Here is a 7,157-nt window from a genome sequence, read left to right as displayed (position 1 = left end):
TTCTCGTCCTCCTTTCAGCCTCGAAGCCCAACCAGCTTCGGGGACTACTATCAGAGTAAATGGCCACGGGTAGCCTAACCGACTCCCCCTGGCTCTTCAAAAAATTATCAAGCCGATCGAGACTTCAAGCATCCAAAGCACAGGGCCGCCTTCCCCTGGCCGGCTGTCCCACAAGCCGGCTACTGGAAGGCGACCCGGCCCTGAAAACCTTCCCGAAGAGAACCACAAGACGGTCGACTCCAAGAAGCCGGCCACGAGAGGACCGAATCCAAGAAGCCGGCTACAAGAGGACCGACTCCCAGAAGCCGGTTTAGACTACACCCTCATAACGGTGACGGGACGGGGCGTGGCTACAGTACGGCCTGCCACCCCCTAATCCCGGAGCACGCATGGCCACAGTGCGCCGTACGGGTCAGCCATCCCCCGTCCGGCGCGGCACTGTTGCCATGTTGACCATGACGCCACCCACAACTGGCTGACAGTACGGCCGGCGGGCGGCGGGTCCCTTCAGCCAGAGAGACGCTCGAAGGTGGTCAAGCCTCCCCCAGTCGGCCTGGGGCGTAGCCGGCTCCCAATGGCCGGCTACCTCCCTCCCTCGAAGTATGCGCATCATTAAGGAGACAAGACGAGGTATGTCTACAGTGAGAGCCCGCCAGGCGGCAGCACTGTAGCCATGCTTACCTCGACAAAGCCCACGTCATCAAGGGCGAGGCTACAGTAACGAGCCACCGACAAGACCCCCAGGCAGCGGGGCCGGCCTGTCGGCCAAGAGGCCGGCAGCCGGCAGGACCCACCAGTCGGCGGGCCCTAGCGGTCGGCGGAGAAGCCGGCGAATACAGACACTGACGGCTAGGACCCGCGTCCAGCCGGATTACCATTGTACCCCTAGGGGTAGGCCTATATAAACCCCCTAGGGCACCGATGCAAAGTGTGGATCTCTTAGAGTTTTAGACACCACATAGAGAGAAGAGGAGAGCTAGCCTAGCCCTTCTTCTTCCTCTAGCCAAACAGCTCAAGGAGCCACTTGTAGCTACTTGTGTTGATCTAGTGATCATGCGGAGACCCCGCAGAGCAGGACTAGGGGTGTTATCTCCACGGAGAGCCCCGAACCTGGGTAAGATTCGCCGGCGTGCATGTCTTCCCGTTTCCAGGCACCGGCGATGTCTTACTGGCTCCCACAATGATAAGCCACCTGTTGGCATATGTCGCACCTACCACCCGACACTGAGCTTGGTCAAGTGGCTATTACCGGACCCAACTCCGCAGATCCTTAGTCACCTTTCCAGCTTGCGCTCCTAAATGGGGCATTGGACCTAATGCGATCTCTCGCCATCACGGAAGGATCACTTCCAAACTATGCCCTATCTGAACTGAGGGCTGAGAGCAGGGAATTTTACGCCCCACCCACCACCCACTTAATAGCCACTGTCGAGGATCTAACCGACATGCTATAATACGCCTCCGAAGACATCGAAGGTATCGACGATGATGCCGGAGACGAACCAGGCTAGGGCCAGCCCATCACTGGGTGTTGGACGGCCACTTCAACTTATGACGTGTACATGGTGGATACGCCCGAAAAGAAGAACGACGATGGCACTCAAAATCCAACTGAGGACAAGCCCATCGAGGCACCACCTAAGCACCGACGTCAGCGGCGCCGCTCATGATCACGTCAGGAAAAGGAAAGCAACACCGGCACCGGAGATAATGACACTCTGGACAACGCCGAAGACTCCGACCACCCCATAGAACCTGCATTAGAGCAAGACGAGTGGGAAGAGGGACAAGTTAACCCCGATGACCTTGTCGATCATGAGAATTCGGAAGATAGTAACTATCTACCGGCCTCCAAGGAGGATATCAGTCTCGGTAATGAAGATTTCATCGTACCGGAAGAGCCCCTCGAACAAGAACACTTCAAGCGATGGCTCATCGCCACTACGAGGAGCCTGAAAAAGAAGCAGCAACAGCTTCAGGCCGAACATGATACGCTCAACGACAGATGGACCAAGGTCCTGGCTGCCGAAGAATATGACATCGAGCGTCTGACAAAGAGCTATCCAAAGCGCAGGCTACTACCACAATTCGACGACGAGGTCCTTGAGCCAATACCGCCAAGATACAATCATGCTGATCAACCGGACCGACCACCACGTTTTTTTTGAGGAAAATTGGACAGTGAGGGAACCCCCTCACTGACTTTGTATTAATTCATCACACCAGATTTTACAAGGGGGAGAGGTTACATGTCTGGAGAGAGAGAGGAATTCCTATACACCAAGGGTATAAGAGAGGTACAAGTGTTGCCAAAAAACAAACACTACTCAGCCGGTTTCAGATCGAACTGACCACGTGCTCAATAAACGGCCAGAGGGCCTCTTTCACTCGGTACTTCATCATTCCAAAATCATCTTGGAATCTCATCCTCCACCCCTCCTCGTAGGGACAATCCCTCTGAAGTTTTTATTATTACGCTCTTTCCAGATGCTCCAGGACGCCACGATGAAAGTTTCCATGAACATAGGCCGGGACCAGGCGCCCCTGACCGCATGCATCTTTTGTAACCTGTTCCCACTCGCTCGCCACGTGATCTCCCCCCAGCACATTTTGCTGAACTCACATTCGAAGAAAAGGTGCTCAACCATTTCCTCTAGCTGGTTGGAGCATAGCAAACACGTGTAATCATCGTCTCGGAGCTTCATACCTTTCCTTCTCAGGAGATTGCGCGTGTTCAGCCTGTCTGCCAACAATAACCATGAGAAAACCTTCCATTTATTGGTGCACTTTGATTTCCATATCCACTCGAAGGCTTTGTCCGCGACTTCATCACGAAAGCAGTGGGCGTAGTACTTACTAGACTGGAAACCCTCGGAGCCCCAAGCACATCTCCAGATATCCCTGGCATCTGTCAACCCCACATCGGCTAAACTGTTTTGAAGATCCTGAAGTTCACCCCTGGCTTGGATGGATAGAGGGAGATTGAAGTTTTGGCCAAGGGTAGACGCAATTAGCAGATCATGGACAGACATGTCCTCATTTTTGGAAAACGAGTAAATCCTGGGGTGGCTGTCGGAAAGAATATTACTGCACCACATATCTTTCCAAAAAAGGACCGTAGCACCATCACCCACCTCCACCGTAGTGATCCCTCGATAGATCGACGTTAGCTGCATGATGTCGCGCCACCAGAAGGAGCCACAAGGGTCGTTTGCATGCGGTAGCGATCCCGCGTAGTACGCCGACTAGATCAACTTGACCCAAGGCATGTCCATCCGATTGTAGAATTTGTGCAACATTTTTAGGAGCAAGCCTTGATTTTGGATCTTGAGGTCAATCACTCCCAGACCTCCCTTGTTCTTCGGGCGGCAAACCAGCTCCCATGCCGCCAGTGAGACGGCTTTTGTACCATCGTCCGAGCTCTTGGCCCATAGCCAGTATCTCCGGAGTTTGTCAAGATGATCAAGAACTTTAGGTGGGATTTTGATAGAGCACATGGCGTATATCGTAAGAGAAGTTATCACTAAATTCACCAATGTGAGCTTTGAGCCGAGGTACAACAGGTTGGCTGCCGAGGAGAGCTTACGTTCTACCGACGTAACGAGGGGCATGAGGTCAGTGACGGTTGGCCGGATCACCTTGTCCACCCCTCGCAGGCAGAAAAACTGCCTCCCCGGGGTCCCATTGAGAAGGATCGATGATTTGGCTGTGGAAAATAGGCATTTAATCCAACCGAGCCAACGATCATCAAACCCCATACACTTCATAATCTCTAACATGGGTGTGTGCTCAATTGTTTCGAACGCCTTAGCGAAGTCAAGCTTCAGAACAGCTATCTCTCGCCCTGAGGATTGGCATTGATGTATGAACTCGAATGCCCATGCTACACAATCCTGTATAGATCGGCCCCGCAGAAAGCCATATTGATTACGGTGTATGATTATGAGGATCACACGTTGCAGACGATTCGCTAGCAGTTTGGTCAGTATCTTGAGACAGCAATTCAAGAGTGTTATCGGGCAATAGTCGTTGGCTGTCTCAGGAGATTGAGTTTTCGGGATGAGAGTGATAAAGCCAGTGTTCAAACACTCAAGGTTAAGGTTACCTGCATGGAAATCGGAACAGAGCCGATAGAAATCCTCCTTGATTATATGCCAGCAGGATTTCATGAAACCGCCACTAAACCCATCGGGTCCGGGGGCACGGTCTGAAGGCAGTTCCCTGACAACCTGGTCGATCTCCGCATGAGTGAAAGGAGCTGACAAAGACTGGAGTCCCTTTACTTTTTTGATGATTCTCTTCAGATCAAAGCATATGTCAGTCTGGCTGGAGTGGCCTAGTCTTTCTTTATACGTTTGAAAGAGTACAGGCTCTTTCCCCACATGATCATGGATGACCGAGTCATTAGGCAAGCGCAGCGAGGCGATGTTGTTCTATCCAAATCTCTCAGCGGCCACTCTGTGGAAGAACTTTGTGTTGCCATCACCGAACTTGAAGTATCGGATGGTACATCGTTTTTTCCAGTAGAGCTTTTTGTAGTCTAGGAGGTGGAGCGGATGCCGTTTGAGAATCCTCCTAAAGTTGGCTTTGTTGGAAATATGCCCTAGAGGCAATAATAAAATGGTTATTATTATATTTCCTTGTTCATGATAATTGTCTATTGTTCATGCTATAATTGTGTTATACGGAAATCGTAATACATGTGTGAATACATAGACCACAACATGTCCCTAGTGAGCCTCTAGTTGACTAGCTCATTGATCAACAGATAGTCATGGTTTCCTAACTATGGACATTGGATGTCATTGATAACGGGATCACATCATTAGGAGAATGATGTGATGGACAAGACCCAATCCTAAGCATAGCACAAGATCGTGTAGTTTGTTTGCTAGAGCTTTTCCAAATGTCAAGTATCATTTCCTTAGACCATGAGATTGTGCAACTCCCGGATACCATAGGAGTGCTTTGGGTGTGCCAAACGTCACAACGTAACTGGGTGGCTATAAAGGTGCACTACGGGTATCTCTGAAAGTGTCTGTTGGGTTGGCACGAATCGAGAATGGGATTTGTCACTCCGTATGACGGAGAGGTATCTCTGGGCCCACTCGGTAATGCATCATCATAATGAGGTCAATGTGACCAAGTGTTTGGTCACGGGATCATGCATTACGCTATGAGTAAAGTGACTTGCCGGTAACGAGATTGAACAAGGTATTGGGATACCGACGGTCGAATCTCGGGCAACTAATGTACCGATTGACAAAGGGAATTGTATACGGGATTGATTGAATCCTCGACATCGTGGTTCATCCGATGAGATCATCGTGGAACATGTTGGAGCCAACATGGGTATCCAGATCCCGCTGTTGGTTATTGACCGGAGAGTCGTCTCGGTCATGTCTGCATGTCTCCCGAACCCGTAGGGTCTACACACTTAAGGTTCGGTGACGCTAGGGTTGTAGAGATATTAGTATGCGGTAACCTGAAAGTTGTTCGGAGTCCCGGATGAGATCCCAGACGTCACGAGGAGTTCCGGAATGGTCCGGAGGTGAAGAATTGTATATAGGAAGTCCAGTTTCGGCCGCCGGGAAAGTTTCGGGGGTCACCGGTATTGTACCGGGACCACCGGAAGGGTCCCGGGGGTCCACCGGGTGGGGCCACCTATCCCGGAGGGCCCCATGGGCTGAAGTGGGGAAGGGAACCAGCCCCTGGTGGGCTGGTGCGCCCCCCTTGGGCCTCCCCTGCGCCTAGGGTTGGAAACCCTAGGGGTGGGGGCGCCCCACTTGACTTGGGGGGCAAGTTCCCCCCTTGGCCGCCGCCCCCCTTGGAGATGGGATCTCCTAGGGCCGGTGCCCCCCCAGGGGCCCTATATATAGAGGGGGGAGGGAGGGCAGCAGCAACCCAAGCCCTGGCGCCTCCCGTGACACATCTCCCTCCTCCCGCAGCGCTTGGCGAAGCCCTGTTGGAATCCCGCTACTTCCACCACCACGCCGTCGTGCTGCTGGATCTCCATCAACCTCTCCTTCCCCCTTGCTGGATCAAGAAGGAGGAGACGTCTTCCCAACCGTACGTGTGTTGAACGCGGAGGTGCCCTCCGTTCGGCGCTCGGTCATCGGTGATTTGGATCATGACGAGTACGACTCCATCAACCCCGTTCACTTGAATGCTTCCGCTCGCGATCTACAAGGGTATGTAGATGCACTCTTTTCCCTCTCGTTGCTAGAAGACTCCATAGATTGTTCTTGGTGATGCGTAGAAAATTTTAATTTCTGCAACGATCCCCAACAGTGGCATCATGAGCTAGGTCTATGCGTAGTTTCTATGCACGAGTAGAACACAAACTTGTTGTGGGCGTAGATGTTGTCAATTTTCTTGCCACTACTACTCTTATCTTGTTTCGGCGGCATCGTGGGATGAAGCGGCCCGGACCGACCTTACACGTACGCTTACGTGAGACAGGTTCCACCGACTGACATGCACTAGTTGCATAAGGTGGCTAGCGGGTGTCTGTCTCTCCCACTTTAGTCGGAACGGATTCGATGAAAAGGGTCCTTATGAAGGGTAAATAGAAATTGGCATATCACGTTGTGGTTTTGGCGTATGTAAGAAACGTTCTTGCTAAGAAACCTATAGCAGCCACGTAAAAACTTGCAACAACAATTAGAGGACGTCTAACTTGTTTTTGCAGCATATGCCTTGTGATGTGATATGGCCAAAAGGATGTGATGAATGAAATATATGTGATGTATGAGATTGATCATGTTCTTGTAATAGGAATCACGACTTGCATGTCGATGAGTATGACAACCGGCAGGAGCCATAGGAGTTGTCTTTAGTTTTGTATGACCTGCGTGTCATTGAACAATGCCATGTAAATTACTTTACTTTATTGCTAAACATGTTAGCCATAGAAGTAGAAGTAATCGTTGGCGTGACAACTTCATGAAGACACGATGATGGAGATCATGGTGTCATGCCGGTGACGAAGATGATCATGGCGCCCCGAAGATGGAGATCAAAAGGAGCAAAATGATATTGGCCATATCATGTCACTATTTGATTGCATGTGATGTTTCTCATGTTTTACATCTTATTTGCTTAGAACGACGGTAGCTTAAATAAGATGATCCCTCGCAATAATTTCAAGAAAGTGT

This window comes from Aegilops tauschii, chromosome 4 (assembly GCF_002575655.3).
Source record: "Aegilops tauschii subsp. strangulata cultivar AL8/78 chromosome 4, Aet v6.0, whole genome shotgun sequence".
NCBI lineage: Eukaryota > Viridiplantae > Streptophyta > Magnoliopsida > Poales > Poaceae > Aegilops > Aegilops tauschii.
Note: the sequence above shows the minus strand (reverse complement) of the source record.